We start from the raw sequence: 17,741 nt of genomic DNA on the forward strand, positions 1-17,741 counted from the left end.
TCTGAATTTGGATCTGCTCCACTTTTTTCCTCCTCTCCTGGCTTTTGTAACCGCCCGCGTCCGGAAAACCAGCCTTCCACGGAACGGAGCCTGGCGTGCCTCGTGTCCGTCCAGGGTGCTCAGGATTCCCGAGGGCCATTGTGAGCTCGTCTTTCTCTCTGTCTGGAACGAACGTCCCTTCCTGCGCTGCATCGATATATTGCTGAATCTTCTTGACTGGTATTCTCAAAAGCTCGTTCGTCCAAACGCACCTCCCTGATACAGGGTCCAAGGTTCCGCCAGCCCCGAAGAACCAAGTCCGGCAACGGTCTGTCCAGTTCATTGTCTGTGGTTCGATCCCTTTTTCAAGCAGATCATTCTCAGCCTTGGCCCACTTAGGCCGGGCTTTGAGGTAGCCACCTGACCCCGTGCGATGGTGAAGCTTCTTCTTCGCAGCATTCTTCTTGTTTGTCGCTGACATCTTCTTACTCTTTTCTGATGTCTTGTGGGCCACAAATGCGGGCCAGTGATCTCTGATCTTCTCATACCGGCCGATGAATTCTGGTGTCTCTTCTTTGTCGACAAACGTTTTCAGCTCATTCTTCCACCTCCTGAATAGGTCTGCCATCTTCTTAAGAGCATGAGACTTGATTAATTGCTCTTTAACTGGCTTCTCCGGATCCTCCTCTGGCGGTAGGGTGAAATTTGCCTTCAGCTCAGTCCAAAGATCATCTTTCTGCATATCATTGACATAAGACACCTCAGGGTCTTCCTTCTTAGGCTTATACCATTGCTGGATGCTGATCGGGATCTTGTCCCTAACTAGAACCCCGCACTGAGCAGCAAATGCATCCTTTGTCCGGATGGGTTCAATCGGTTGGCCGTCGCGCGCGATTGCTGTGATCTCAAACCTTTCATCCGAGCGCAACTTTCTCTTCGGGCCTCGTCTCTTTACCGAAGTTGTGCTCGATCCGGAGGGCTAGAAAAAAGAAGAAAGACGAGTGTTAATTAATATGTGTACATACCAAAACAATGAATGCATCAATTAGCTAGTCAGCACAGGCTTAACTAATATATTTACCTGGCCGGACTCTGTTCGGTCACCGGAGCCGTCACCACGGGCTCCTTCTTGCACCAGCATTGGGTCACCGGAGCCATCATAATCATGTCTTTCCTCCTCCACTCTTCGATCACCGTAGCCTGCTTCTTCACCCTGTTCTTCCAGACCATCATTGTCGTTAAGATACGACAAGATATCACCTCCGGCTAAGATTATGTCCCCCAACACCTCTTCTGCTTGCTCGTCTCGTCCGTGCTCCATTGTTTCTGCAAATATTACAACATGGCAATTATTACACAAACATGACAGCAGGTGGATATATTAGTGCAAACGTAGACCTAGCTTATTCCGGGTTTGGGGTGGCCTCGGCAACGCTTCAAGGGTAGGGGCGCGGCGGGAGGGGGTAGGAGACCGACATCGTTTTTTTCTAGGGTTTGGGTGTCCTCGAGAGTTTTGGTCGAGCGAGAGGGCCGGGGGGTGCTCCCGTGGTATAAGTTATCACGGTCGAGAGGGGGTATAAATATCGACCGTCCATCATGTCGAAGTTATCTGGGAGGGAGTTATATATATCGACAACGACGACATACATACATGGGAAAATAATGTTATCGGGGAGGGGGTATATCGACCCCCCCACGTGTTGAAGTTATCGGGAGGGGGTTATATCGACAACGACAATGAACGTACATGGGAAAATAATATTATCGGGGAGGGGGTATATCGACCCCCCCTCGTGTTGAAGTTATCGGGAGAGGGGTATATCGACGACGACAGACCCGATAAAACATAAGAAAACGAAGAAGAAACAAAAAGAGGAGAAGAAGAAAGGAATAGAGGAGAAGATCGAAGAAAAAAAAGAAGAAAAAAAAAGAGGAGAAGAAGAAAGGAATAGAGGAGAGAAGAAGAAAAAATAGAATTTTTTCTATTTTTTCTTCTTCTCTTCTATTCCTTTCTTCTTCTCCTCTTCTTTTTCTTCTTTTTTCCTCTTCTTATTTATTTCTCCTCTTCTTCCTCTCCACTTCTTCTCCTTTCTTCCTCTTCTTATTTTCCTTTTTCCTCTCATTCATAAAAAAATGTTCAAATAGAAAATTTCGAAAAAAAGTAAAGGTTTTGCCTAATGCATTGTTCATATGAATATACAAATATTTGCATATTCTACAATAATTAATATCACCAAAAAAATCTATGAACAGAAAAAAATCCTAACTTTTCTAAAAATCTATCTTTTGCATATATACATAAACATATATATACACAGAGAACATATATATACACAGAGAACATATATACATACATATATACATTTTTATAAAAATGCAAAAAAAGACAGGGAGGAAGGGGGCAGTGCCGGCCCTGACCAAGGCGACGGCGGCGCGTCGGGGCAGGGGCAGAGGCGACGGCGGCGTGGTCGGGGCAGGGCGAGGCAGAGGCGTCGGCGGCGTGGTCGGGGCATGGCGAGGCAGAGGCGACGGCGGCGTGGTCGGGGCAGCTGGGGCGACGACGACGTGGTCGGGGCAGGGGCGCGCGGCGTGGTCGGGGCGGGCTGCCGGCGGCGTGCTCGGGGAAGGGCGGCTGTGCGTCGATGAGGCAGCAGAGGGCGGTGACGGCGTCGACGGGGCGAGCTCGGGCAGCCTGGCGGCGTCGTCGGGGCGGGGGAACTGATGCAGAGATGAATCTGAAAAACGCTAAGTGCTTTCTTATATATTGAGAGCATTGGTCCTGGTTCGTGGCACCAACCGGGACCAATGCCCCCCTTTAGTCCCGGTTGGTGCCACCAACCGGGACCAAAGTCCTCTTTTCAGCAGCCCAAAGGGCGGGAAGCGGCGGCCTTTGGTCCCGGTTGGTGGCACCAACCGGGACTAAAGGGGGGGCATTGGTCCCGGTTGGTGCCACGAACCGGTACCAATGCACCCCTTTAGTCCCGGTTGGTGGCACCAACCGGGACCAAAGGCCTCTTGCTGCCCGCGTCGCGGCCAGAAGTTTAGTCCCACCTCGCTAGCCGAGGGGCGCCCGCACCAGTTTAAAAGCCCCGACGCGGCTGCTGTCTCGAACTCCTCTCTATACCAGGCTTCTGGGCCTAACTTTGGCGCGCTGCCCGTTGAGCCTTCTAGCCCTTCTGGGCCTGTATTTGCAAACCCGAGGGTTGGAAGGCCCAGCGGGCAGCGCCCCAACAATTTTTTTTGCTGTATTTAGTTTTTTTGTTTTCTTTTTTGCTTTATTTATTTTGTTTTGTTTCTACTTACAACAAAAAACTTATTTATTTTATTTTATTTTGTTTCTAATTACTTATTTATTTTACTTTATGATAATTCTTTTTGCTATTAAAGTTTCTATCAAAAAAAGTTCTTTATGAAAATTCTTTTTGCTGTATTTAGTTTTTTAGTTTTCTTTTTTGCTTTATTTATTTTGTTTTGTTTCTACTTACAACAAAAAACTTATTTATTTTATTTTATTTTGTTTCTAATTACTTATTTATTTTACTTTATGATAATTCTTTTTGCTATTAAAGTTTCTATCAAAAAAAGTTCTTTATGAAAATTCTTTTTGCTTTTAATGATTTTTGAACAGAAAATACTTCGATAATTTTAGTTGCATGAATTTTATATGATTTTAGTTTCAATAATACTAGAGGTTTCTTATAATGTTTTGAACAGAAAATACTTTGTTAATTTTAGTTTCATAAATTTTATTAAAGTTTATTTTATTTTGTCGTAACACAAGAAGTCCGGAGTTGTAATAAGTTATTAAAAATAAAAAAGAGGCGCAATGCTCGTTGATTAGCTTCAAGCCTTTCGGAATAGTGTAGACTGCACTGCACATAGCTCCATGCAGTCTACCTTATTCCTCAAGGCTTGAAGCTAAGCAACGTGAAGGTGAGCATTGCGCCTCTTCTTCATCGTCTCTGCACTCAGGGCTTATAAACCGCTCCTAGTGCTTCTCAGCTAGCGAGGTGGGACTAAAAAACTGCTTAGTAAGAAACTCTAGTACCGGTTCGTGCCACGAACCGGTACTAAAGGTGCTCGTGGGGCCACAGCCTCATTAGTACCGGTTCGTGGCACCAACCGGGACCAAAGGGTGGAATTGGTCCCGGTTCGTGCCACCAACCGGGACCAATGGCCTTGCACAGCGGCGTGGTGGTGGGAGTTTAGTCCCACCTCGCTAGCTGAGAGAGAGCCGCACCTGTTTATAAGGTGCGGTGCGCCTGAGCTGTCGAGCTCCTCTCTAAAGGAGGCTTACGGGCCTAACCTCTCTGTACATGCCTATGGGCCTACTGGGCCTTCTGCGGGCCTGAATCCTGGCCCATGGATGGGTTTCTAATCGTATTCAGGCCGTGGTGGCCCAGTAGGTGGCATAATTTTTAATTTTTGGCCTGTTATTTTTCATGCATTTACTAATTATTTTGAGCTATAAGACCCTAAAATTGAAAAGCATTTCAAATGAACTCTGAAAAGGTTGAAAGTTGGCATGGTATCATCATTTCATCCACATAGCATGTGCAAGAAAGTTGAGAGGGTTACGGCAAAAACTAGATGCACTTCGTGTACAAAACGGACAATGGTATCATACTCGTCTGTTACAAAGTTGGCATGGTATCATCATAATAGTTGCGGAGAAAGTCTTCACTTTTTCTTCGCTTGTGTCATTTGCTTATTGCGCCGTAACCATGGATAATCTTCATCGTTTATCAGGATGCTTGGGTCAGCCTTGACTTTGAAGGGACGAATTTCATGAAACTTTTCATAATCTTCAGACATGTCTGTCTTGCCCTTCACTCCCACAATGTCCATTTTTCCTGAAAGAACTATGTGGCGTTTTGGCTTATCGTATGATGTATTCGCTTCCTTATATTTTCCTTTTCTCGGTCTGGTAGACATGTCCTTCACATAGATAACCTGTGCCACATCATTGGCTAGGACGAACGGTTCGTCAGTGTACCCAAGATTGTTCAGATCCACTGTTGTCATTCCGTACTGTGGGTCTACCTGTACCCCGCCTCCTGACAGATTGACCCATTTGCACTTAAACAAAGGGACCTTAAAATCATGTCCGTAGTCAAGTTCCCATATGTCCATTATGTAACCATAATATGTGTCCTTTCCCCTCTCGGTTGCTGCATCAAAGCGGACACCGCTGTTTTGGTTGGTGCTCTTTTGATCTTGGGCGATCGTGTAAAATGTATTCCCATTTATCTCGTATCCTTTGTAAATCAATACAGTCGAAGATGGTCCCCTGGACAACGAGTACAACTCATCACAAACAGTGGTGTCACCTCTGAGACGTGTTTCCAACCAACTGCTGAAAGTCCTGATGTGTTCACATGTAATCCAGTCGTCACACTGCTCCGGGTGTTTGGAGCGCAGACTGTTCTTGTGTTCATCGACATACGGGGTCACCAAGGTAGAGTTCTGTAGAACTGTGTAGTGTGCTTGAGACCAAGAATATCTGTCCCTGCATATTATTGAGTCCCCTCCAAGCGTGCCTTTTCCAGTCAGTCTCCCCTCATACCGCGATTTAGGGAGACCTATCTTCTTAAGGCCAGGAATGAAGTCAACACAAAACCCAATGACATCCTCTGTTTGATGGCCCATGGAGATGCTTCCTTCTGGCCTAGCGCGGTTACGGACATATTTCTTTAGGACTCCCATGAACCTCTCAAAGGGGAACATATTGTGTAGAAATACGGGCCCCAGAATGACAATCTCGTCGACTAGATGAACTAGGACGTGCGTCATGATATTGAAGAAGGATGGTGGGAACACCAGCTCGAAACTGACAAGACATTGCGCCACATCACTCCTTAGCCTTGGTATGATTTCTGGATCGATCACCTTCTGAGAGATTGCATTGAGGAATGCACATAGCTTCACAATGGCTAATCGGATGTTTTCCGGTAGAAGCCCCCTCAATGCAACCGGAAGCAGTTGCGTCATAATCACGTGGCAGTCATGAGACTTTAGGTTCTGGAACTTTTTCTCTAGCATATTTATGTTGGAAATATGCCCTAGAGGCAATAATAAATGGTTATTATTATATTTCTTTGTTCATGGTAATTGTCTATTATTCATGCTATAATTGTATTATCCGGAAATCGTAATACATGTGTGAATACATAGACCACAACGTGTCCCTAGTAAGCCTCTAGTTGACTAGCTCGTTGATCAACAGATAGTCATGGTTTCCTGACTATGGACATTGGATGTCATTGATAACGGGATCACATCATTAGGAGAATGATGTGATGGACAAGACCCAATCCTAAGCATAGCATAAAGATCGTGTAGTTTCGTTTGCTAGAGCTTTTCCAATGTCAAGTATCTTTTTCTTAGACCATGAGATCGTGCAACTCCCGGATACTGTAGGAGTGCTTTGGGTGTGCCAAACGTCACAACGTCACTGGGTGACTATAAAGGTGCACTACGGGTATCTCCGAAAGTGTCTGTTGGGTTGGCACGGATCGAGACTGGGATTTGTCACTCCGTGTGACGGAGAGGTATCTCTGGGCCCACTCGGTAATGCATCATCATAATGAGCTCAATGTGACTAAGGCGTTAGTCACGGGATCATGCATTGCGGTACGAGTAAAGAGACTTGCCGGTAACGAGATTGAACAAGGTATTGGGATACCGACGATCGAATCTCGGGCAAGTAACATACCGATTGACAAAGGGAATTGTATACGGGATTGATTGAATCCTCGACACCGTGGTTCATCCGATGAGATCATCGTGGAACATGTGGGAGCCAACATGGGTATCCAGATCCCGCTGTTGGTTATTGACCGGAGAGGCGTCTCGGTCATGTCTGCATGTCTCCCGAACCCGTAGGGTCTACACACTTAAGGTTCGGTGACGCTAGGGTTGTAGAGATATGTGTATGCGGAAACTCGAAAGTTGTTTGGAGTCCCGGATGAGATCCCGGACGTCACGAGAGGTTCCGGAATGGTCCGGAGGTGAAGAATTATATATAGGAAGTCAAGTTTCGGCCACCGGGAAAGTTTCGGGGGTTACCGGTATTGTACCGGGACCACCGGAAGGGTCCCGGGGGTCCACCGGGTGGGGCCACCTATCCCGGAGGGCCCCATGGGCTGAAGTGGGAAGGGAACCAGCCCCTAGTGGGCTGGGCGCCCCCCCCATGGGCCTCCCCCATGCGCCTAGGGTTGCAAACCCTAGGGTGGGGGGCTTCCCACTTGCCTTGGGGGGCAAGGCACCCCTTGGCCGCCGCCCCCCCAACCCTAGATGGGTTTTGGCCGGCCCCCCCTCCCAAGGGGGCCTATATAAAGGGGGGGAGGGAGGGCAGCAACCTACAGCCTTGGGCGCCTCCCTCCTCCCCTGCAACACCTCTCTCTCTCTCGTATAAGCCCGGCGAAGCCCTGCCGGCATCCCGCTACATCCACCACCAGGCCGTCGTGCTGCTGGATCTCCATCAACCTCTCCTTCCCCCTTGCTGGATCAAGAAGGAGGAGACGTCGCTGCACCGTACGTGTGTTGAACGCGGAGGTGCCGTCCGTTCGGCACTCGGTCATCGGTGATTTGAATCACGACGAGTACGACTCCGTCATCCACGTTCATTGGAACGCTTCCGCTCGCGATCTACAAGGGTATGTAGATGCACTCCTTTCCCCTTGTTGCTAGTATACTCCATAGATGCATCTTGGTGAACGTAGGAAAATTTTAAAATTATGCTACGATTCCCAACAGTGGCATCATGAGCCAGGCCTATGCGTAGTTACTATGCACGAGTAGAACACAAAGCAGTTGTGGGCGTTGAGTTTGCCAATTCTTCTTGCCGCTACTAGTCTTTTCTTGTTTCGGCGGCATTGTAGGATGAAGCGGCCCGGACCGACCTTACACGTACGCTTATGTGAGACAGGTTCCACCGATTGACATGCACTAGTTGCATAAGGTGGCTAGCGGGTGTCTGTCTCTCCTACTTTAGTCGGAACGGATTCGATGAAAAGGGTCCTTATGAAGGGTAAATAGAAATTGGCAAATCACGTTGTGGTCATACGTAGGTAAGAAACGTTCTTGCTAGAAACCTACAAACCACGTAAAAAACTTGCAACAACAATTAGAGGACGTCTAACTTGTTTTTGCAGCAAGTGCTATGTGATGTGATATGGCCAGAAGATGTGATGAATGATATATGTGATGTATGAGATTGATCATATTCTTGTAATAGGAATCACGACTTGCATGTCGATGAGTATGACAACCGGCAGGAGCCATAGGAGTTGTCTTTATTATTTTGTATGACCTGCGTGTCATTGAATAACGCCATGTAAATTACTTTACTTTGTTGCTAAACGCGTTAGCCATAGAAGTAGAAGTAATCGTTGGCGTGACGACTTCATGAAGACACAATGATGGAGATCATGATGATGGAGATCATGGTGTCATGCCGGTGACGAAGATGATCATGGTGCCCCGAAGATGGAGATCAAAGGAGCATAATGATATTGGCCATATCATGTCACTATTTGATTGCATGTGATGTTTATCATGTTTTTGCATCTTATTTGCTTAGAACGACGGTAGTAAGTAAGATGATCCCTTATGATAATTTCAAGAAAAGTGTTCCCCCTAACTGTGCACCGTTGCGAAGGTTCGTTGTTTCGAAGCACCACGTGATGATCGGGTGTGATAGATTCTAACGTTCGAATACAACGGGTGTTGACGAGCCTAGCATGTACAGACATGGCCTCGGAACACACGCAATACACTTAGGTTGACTTGACGAGCCTAGCATGTACAGACATGGCCTCGGAACACGGAGGACCGAAAGGTCGAGCATGAGTCGTATAGAAGATACGATCAACATGGAGATGTTCACCGGTCTTGACTAGTCCGTCTCACGTGATGATCGGACACGGCCTAGTTAAATTCGGATCATGTATCACTTAGATGACTAGAGGGATGTCTATCTGAGTGGGAGTTCATTAAATAATTTGATTATATGAACTTAATTATCATGAACTTAGTCTAAAATCTTTACACTATGTCTTGTAGATCAAATGGCCAACGTTGTCCTCAATTTCAACACGTTCCTAGAGAAAACCAAGCTGAAAGATGATGGCAGCAACTATACGGACTGGGTCCGGAACCTGAGGCTCATCCTCATAGTAGCCAAGAAAGATTATGTCTTAGAAGCACCGCTAGGTGATGCACCAATCCCACAGAACCAAGACGTTATGAACGCTTGGCAGCAGCGTGCTGATGATTACTCGCTCGTTCAGTGCGGCATGCTTTACAGCCTAGAACCGGGTCTTCAAAAGCGTTTTGAGAAACATGGAACATATGAGATGTTCGAGGAGCTAAAATTAGTTTTCCAAGCTCATGCCCGGGTCGAGAGATATGATGTCTCCGACAAGTTCTTCAGCTGTAAAATGGAGGAGAACAGTTCTGTTAGTGAGCACATACTCAGAATGTCTGGGATTGCATAACCGCTTGTCTCAGCTGGGAGTCAATCTCCCGGATGACGCGGTCATTGACAGAATCCTCCAGTCGCTCCCACCAAGCTACAAGAGCTTTGTGATGAACTTCAATATGCAGGGGATGGAAAAGACCATTCCTGAGGTATATTCAATGCTGAAATCAGCTGAGGTAGAGATCAGAAAAGAACATCAAGTGTTGATGGTGAATAAAACCACTAAGTTCAAGAAGGGCAAGGGTAAGAAGAACTTCAAGAAGGACGGCAAGGGAGTTGCCGCGCCCGGTAAGCCAGTTGCCGGGAAGAAGTCGAAGAATGGACCCAAGCCTGAAATTGAGTGCTTTTATTGCAAGGGAAGTGGTCACTGGAAGCGGAACTGCCCCAAATACTTAGCGGACAAGAAGAAGGCCGGCAACACCAAAGGTATATGTGATATACATGTAATTGATGTGTACCTTACCAGTACTCGTAGTAGCTCCTGGGTATTTGATACCGGTGCGGTTGCTCATATTTGTAACTCAAAACAGGAACTACGGAATAAACGGAGACTGGCGAAGGACGAGGTGACGATGCGCGTCGGGAATGGTTCCAAGGTCAATGTGATCGCCGTCGGCACGCTACCTCTGCATCTACCTATGAGATTAGTTTTAAACCTCAATAATTGTTATTTAGTGCCAGCTTTGAGCATGAACATTGTATCTGGATCTCGTTTAATTCGAGATGGCTACTCATTTAAATCCGAGAATAATGGTTGTTCTATTTATTTGAGAGATATGTTTTATGGTCATGCCCCGCTGGTCAATGGTTTATTTTTGATGAATCTCGAACGTGATGTTACACATGTTCATAGTGTGAATACCAAAAGATGTAAAGTTGATAACGATAGTCCCACATACTTGTGGCACTGCCGCCTTGGTCACATTGGTGTCAAGCGCATGAAGAAGCTCCATGCAGATGGACTTTTGGAGTCTCTTGATTACGAATCATTTGACACGTGCGAACCATGCCTCATGGGTAAGATGACCAAGACTCCGTTCTCCGGAACAATGGAGCGAGCAACCAACTTATTGGAAATCATACATACCGATGTGTGCGGTCCAATGAGTGTTGAGGCTCGCGGAGGATATCGTTATGTTCTCACTCTCACTGATGACTTAAGTAGATATGGGTATGTCTACCTAATGAAACACAAGTCTGAAACCTTTGAAAAGTTCAAGGAATTTCAGAGTGAGGTTGAGAATCAACGTGACAGGAGAATAAAATTCTTACGATCAGATCGTGGTGGAGAATATTTAAGTCACGAGTTTGGTGCACACTTAAGGAAATGTGGAATAGTTTCACAACTCACGCCGCCTGGAACACCTCAGAGAAACGGTGTGTCCGAACGTCGTAATCGCACTCTATTGGATATGGTGCGATCTATGATGTCTCTTACCGATTTACCGCTCTCATTTTGGGGCTATGCTTTAGAGACTGCCGCATTCACTTTAAATAGGGCTCCGTCGAAATCCGTTGAGACGACACCGTATGAATTATGGTTTGGGAAGAAACCTAAGCTGTCGTTTCTAAAAGTTTGGGGATGCGATGCTTATGTCAAGAAACTTCAACCTGAAAAGCTCGAACCCAAGTCGGAAAAATGCGTCTTCATAGGATACCCTAAGGAAACTATTGGGTATACCTTCTACCTCAGATCCGAAGGCAAGATCTTCGTTGCCAAGAACGGGTCCTTTCTAGAGAAGGAGTTTCTCTCGAAAGAATTGAGTGGGAGGAAAGTGGAACTTGATGAGGTGATAGTCACCCCTTCCGAACCGGAAAGTAGCGCAGCGCGGGAAAATGTTCCTGTGGTGCCTACACCGACTGGGGAGGAAGTTAATGATGATGATCATGAAGCTTCGGATCAAGTTACTACTGAACTTCGTAGGTCCACAAGGACACGTTCCGCACCAGAGTGGTACGGCAACCCTGTCCTGGAAATCATGTTGTTAGACAACGGTGAACCTTCGAACTATGAAGAAGCGATGGCGGGCCCGGATTCCGACAAATGGCTAGAAGCCATGAAATCCGAGATAGGATCCATGTATGAAAACGAAGTATGGACTTTGACTGACTTGCCCGATGATCGGCGAGCCATAGAAAACAAATGGATCTTTAAGAAGAAGACGGACGCGGATGGTAATGTGACCATCTACAAAGCTCGACTTGTCGCTAAGGGTTATCGACAAGTTCAAGGGGTTGACTACGATGAGACTTTCTCACCCGTAGCGAAGCTGAAGTCCGTCCGAATCATGTTAGCAATTGCCGCATACTATGATTATGAGATATGGCAGATGGACGTCAAAACGGCATTCCTTAATGGCTTCCTTAAGGAAGAGTTGTATATGATGCAGCCGGAAGGTTTTGTCGATCCTAAGAATGCTAACAAAGTATGCAAGCTCCAGCGCTCAATCTATGGGCTGGTGCAAGCATCTCGGAGTTGGAACATTCGCTTTGATGAGATGATCAAAGCGTTTGGGTTTACACAGACTTATGGAGAAGCCTGTGTTTACAAGAAAGTGAGTGGGAGCTCTGTAGCATTTCTCATATTATATGTGGATGACATACTATTGATGGGAAATGATATAGAATTCTTGGAAAGTATAAAGGCCTATTTGAATAAGTGTTTTTCAATGAAGGACCTTGGAGAAGCTGCTTATATATTAGGCATCAAGATCTATAGAGATAGATCAAGACGCCTCATTGGTCTTTCACAGAGTACATACCTTGACAAGATATTGAAGAAGTTCAATATGGATCAGTCCAAGAAGGGGTTCTTGCCTGTATTGCAAGGTGTGCAGTTGAGCACGGCTCAATGCCCGACCACGGCAGAAGATAGAGAAAAGATGAGTGTCATCCCCTATGCCTCGGCCATAGGGTCTATTATGTATGCCATGCTGTGTACCAGACCTGATGTAAACCTTGCCGTAAGTTTGGTAGGAAGGTACCAAAGTAATCCCGGCATGGAACACTGGACAGCGGTCAAGAATATCCTGAAGTACCTGAAGAGGACTAAGGATATGTTTCTCGTTTATGGAGGTGACGAAGAGCTCGTCGTAAAGGGTTACGTCGACGCTAGCTTCGACACAGATCTGGATGACTCGAAGTCACAGACCGGATACGTGTATATTTTGAATGGAGGAGCAGTAAGCTGGTGCAGTTGCAAGCAAAGCGTCGTGGCGGGATCTACATGTGAAGCGGAGTACATGGCAGCCTCGGAGGCAGCACAGGAAGCAGTCTGGATGAAGGAGTTCATTACCGACCTAGGGGTGATTCCCAATGCGTCGGGCCCGATGACTCTCTTCTGTGACAACACTGGAGCTATTGCCCTTGCGAAGGAGCCCAGGTTTCACAGGAAGACCAGGCATATCAAGCGTCGCTTCAACTCCATTCGTGAAAGTGTTCAAAATGGAGACATAGATATTTGTAAAGTACACACGGACCTGAATGTAGCAGATCCGTTGACTAAACCTCTCCCTAGGGCAAAACATGATCAACACCAGGACGCAATGGGTGTTCGATTCATCACAATGTAACTAGATTATTGACTCTAGTGCAAGTGGGAGACTGTTGGAAATATGCCCTAGAGGCAATAATAAATGGTTATTATTATATTTCTTTGTTCATGGTAATTGTCTATTATTCATGCTATAATTGTATTGTCCGGAAATCGTAATACATGTGTGAATACATAGACCACAACGTGTCCCTAGTAAGCCTCTAGTTGACTAGCTCGTTGATCAACAGATAGTCATGGTTTCCTGACTATGGACATTGGATGTCATTGATAACGGGATCACATCATTAGGAGAATGATGTGATGGACAAGACCCAATCCTAAGCATAGCATAAAGATCGTGTAGTTTCGTTTGCTAGAGCTTTTCCAATGTCAAGTATCTTTTCCTTAGACCATGAGATCGTGCAACTCCCGGATACCGTAGGAGTGCTTTGGGTGTGCCAAACGTCACAACGTAACTGGGTGACTATAAAGGTGCACTACGGGTATCTCCGAAAGTGTCTGTTGGGTTGGCACGGATCGAGACTGGGATTTGTCACTCCGTGTGACGGAGAGGTATCTCTGGGCCCACTCGGTAATGCATCATCATAATGAGCTCAATGTGACTAAGGCGTTAGTCACGGGATCATGCATTGCGGTACGAGTAAAGAGACTTGCCGGTAACGAGATTGAACAAGGTATTGGGATACCGACGATCGAATCTCGGGCAAGTAACATACCGATTGACAAAGGGAATTGTATACGGGATTGATTGAATCCTCGACACCGTGGTTCATCCGATGAGATCATCGTGGAACATGTGGGAGCCAACATGGGTATCCAGATCCCGCTGTTGGTTATTGACCGGAGAGGCGTCTCGGTCATGTCTGCATGTCTCCCGAACCCGTAGGGTCTACACACTTAAGGTTCGGTGACGCTAGGGTTGTAGAGATATGTGTATGCGGAAACTCGAAAGTTGTTCGGAGTCCCGGATGAGACCCCGGACGTCACGAGAGGTTCCGGAATGGTCGGGAGGTGAAGAATTATATATAGGAAGTCAAGTTTCGGCCACCGGGAAAGTTTCGGGGGTTACCGGTATTGTACCGGGACCACCGGAAGGGTCCCGGGGGTCCACCGGGTGGGGCCACCTATCCCGGAGGGCCCCGTGGGGTGAAGTGGGAAGGGAACCAGCCCCTAGTGGGCTGGGCGCCCCCCCATGGGCCTCCCCCCATGCGCCTAGGGTTGCAAACCCTAGGGTGGGGGGCTTCCCACTTGCCTTGGGGGGCAAGGCACCCCTTGGCCGCCGCCCCCCAACCCTAGATGGGTTTTGGCCGCCCCCCCTCCCAAGGGGGCCTATATAAAGGGGGGAGGGAGGGCAGCAACCTACAGCCTTGGGCGCCTCCCTCCTCCCCTGCAACACCTCTCTCTCTCTCTCTCTCTCTCGTATAAGCCCGGCGAAGCCCTGCCGGCATCCCGCTACATCCACCACCACGCCGTCGTGCTGCTGGATCTCCATCAACCTCTCCTTCCCCCTTGCTGGATCAAGAAGGAGGAGACGTCGCTGCATCGTACGTGTGTTGAACGCGGAGGTGCCGTCCGTTCGGCACTCGGTCATCGGTGATTTGAATCACGACGAGTACGACTCCGTCATCCACGTTCATTGGAACGCTTCCGCTCGCGATCTACAAGGGTATGTAGATGCACTCCTTTCCCCTCGTTGCTAGTATACTCCATAGATGCATCTTGGTGAACGTAGGAAAATTTTAAAATTATGCTACGATTCCCAACAATTTATTATTCCCTTTATATTCGACGAGAAGCCAGTCGGGACCTTCATACTGAGCAGGCATTCAAAGAAGATTTCTTTCTCTTCTTTCGTAAGAGCGTAGCTGGCAGGACCTTCATACTGCTTCGGAGGCATGCCGTCTTTTTCGTGCAAACGTTGCAGGTCCTCCCGTGCCTCAGGTGTATCTTTTGTCTTCCCTTACACGCCCAAGAAGCCTAGCAGGTTCACGCAAAGGTTCTTCGTCACGTGCATCACGTCGATTGAAGAGCGGACCTCTAGCTCTTTTCAGTAGGGTAGGTCCCAAAATATAGATTTCTTCTTCCACATGGGTGCGTGTCCCTCAGCGTCATTCGGAACAGCTAGTCCGCCGGGACCCTTTCCAAAGATTACGTGTAAATCATTGACCATAGCAAGTACGTGATCACCGGTACGCATGGCGGGCTTCTTCCGGTGATCTGCCTCGCCTTTGAAATGCTTGCCTTTCTTTCGACATTGATGGTTGGTCGGAAGAAATCGACGATGGCCCAGGTACACATTCTTTCTGCATTTGTCCAGGTATATACTTTCAGTGTCATCTAAACAGTGCGTGCATGCGTGGTATCCCTTGTTTGTCTGTCCTGAAAGGTTACTGAGAGCGGGCCAATCGTTGATGGTTACAAACAGCAACGCGTGCAGGTTAAATTCCTCCTGTTTGTGCTCATCCCACGTACGTACACCGTTTCCATTCCACAGCTGTAAAAGTTCTTCAACTAATGGCCTTAGGTACACATCAATGTCGTTGCTGGGTTGCTTAGGGCCTTGGATGAGAACTGGCATCATAATGAACTTCCGCTTCATGCACATCCAAGGAGGAAGGTTATACATACATAGAGTCACGGGCCAGGTGCTGTGATTGCTGCTCTGCTCCCCGAAAGGATTAATGCCATCCGCGCTTAAACCAAACCATACGTTCCTTGGGTCAGCTGCAAACTCAGCCCAGTACTTTCTCTCGATTTTTCTCCACTGCGACCCGTCAGCGAGTGCTCTCAACTTCCCGTCTTTCTTACGGTCCTCACTGTGCCATCGCATCAACTTGGCATGCTCTTCGTTTCTGAACAGACGTTTCAACCGTGGTATTATAGGAGCATACCACATCACCTTCGCAGGAACCCTCTTCCTGGGGGGCTCGCCGTCAACATCACCAGGGTCATCTCGTCTGATCTTATACCGCAATGCACCGCATACCGGGCATGCGTTCAGATCCTTGTATGCACCGCGGTAAAGGATGCAGTCATTAGGGCATGCATGTATCTTCTGCACCTCCAATCCTAGAGGGCATACGACCTTCTTTGCTGGGTATGTACTGTCGGGCAATTCGTTATCCTTTGGAAGCTTCTTCTTCAATATTTTCAATAGCTTCTCAAATCCTTTGTCAGACACGGCATTCTCTGCCTTCCACTGCAGCAATTCCAGTACGGTACCGAGCTTTGTGTTGCCATCTTCGCAATTGGGGTACAACCCTTTTTTGTGATCCTCTAACATGCGGTCGAACTTCAGCTTCTCCTTTTGACTTTCGCATTGCGTCCTTGCATCGACAATGACCCGGCGGATATCATCATCATCGGGCACTGGTTCCTCTTGATCTTCAGCAGCTTCCCCCCTTGCAGCATCATTGGGCACATCGTCTGGTTCCTCTTGATCTTCAGCAGCTTCCCCCGTTGCAGCATCACCGTATTCAGGGGGCACATAGTTGTCATCGTCCTCTTCTTCTTCGTCGTCTTCCATCATAACCCCTATTTCTCCGTGCCTCGTCCAAACATTATATTGTGGCATGAAACCCTTGTAAAGTAGGTGGGTGTGAAGGATTTTCCGGTCAGAGTAAGACTTCGAATTCCCACATATAGGGCATGGACAACACATAAAACCATTCTGCTTGTTTGCCTCAGCCACTTCGAGAAAATCATGCACGCCCTTAATGTACTCGGAGGTGTGTCTGTCACCGTACATCCATTGCCGGTTCATCTGCGTGCATTATATATAATTAAGTGTGTCAAAAACCATTACAGAACATCATGAATAGATAATTAAGTGACCAAATTAATAGAAGTTCATCATCACATTAAAACCAAAGTACATACATAGTTCTCATCTAACAACATATATATAGCTCTCCAGAGCATCTAATTAATTAAACCATACATTGAAACTATGTAAAACATTTCAATGCGAAAACAAATGCGATCATAATCGCAACCAAGGTAACAATTGATCCAACGGCATAATGATACCAAGCCTCGGTATGAATGGCATATTTTCTAATCTTTCTAATCTTCAAGCGCATTGCATCCATCTTGATCTTGTGATCATCGACGACATCCGCAACATGCAACTCCAATATCATCTTCTCCTCCTCAATTTTTTTTATTTTTTCCTTCAAGTAATTGTTTTCTTCTTCAACTAAATTTAACCTCTCGACAATAGGGTCGGTTAGAATTTCCGGTTCAACCACCTCCTAGATAAATAAAATCTATGTCACGTTGGTCGGTATATTTGTCATAAACAATAAATGAACCAAATAGTTATAAAAAGATAATATATACCACATCCGAATCATAGACAGGACGAGGGCCGACGGGGGCGGATACCAAAACCATCGCACTATGTAATAAGAAGGAATAATAAAAGTAACAAAATTAGACAAGTATCTATCTAAAGTAAGAATTTTTTCCTTTCATAAAGAAGATAAGAACAAGAGGCTCACCAGGTGGTGCTGGCGACGAGATCGGCACGGGCGATCGACGGCGGTGAAGACGGGGACGGGACGTGACGGACCGCTAAACCTAGACAAATCTCGGGGAAAATGGAGCTCGGAGGTCGAGTTTCGAGAGGAGAAAGATTAACTAGTGTGGCTCAGACATTTCATCGAACACCTCATGTGCATAGGAGGTGAGCTAGAGCACCCAAATGCCTTCCCCTCGTCG

At 46.9% G+C, this 17,741-nt stretch overlaps 1 pseudogene; it reads right to left on the bottom strand.

Moving 5' to 3' along the window:
- Nucleotides 1-17,741, bottom strand: part of LOC123120654 (disease resistance protein RPP8-like) — a 31,134-nt pseudogene that overhangs the window by 6,861 nt on the left and 6,532 nt on the right.

Source organism: Triticum aestivum, chromosome 5D (assembly GCF_018294505.1).
Source record: "Triticum aestivum cultivar Chinese Spring chromosome 5D, IWGSC CS RefSeq v2.1, whole genome shotgun sequence".
Taxonomy (NCBI): Eukaryota; Viridiplantae; Streptophyta; class Magnoliopsida; order Poales; family Poaceae; genus Triticum; species Triticum aestivum.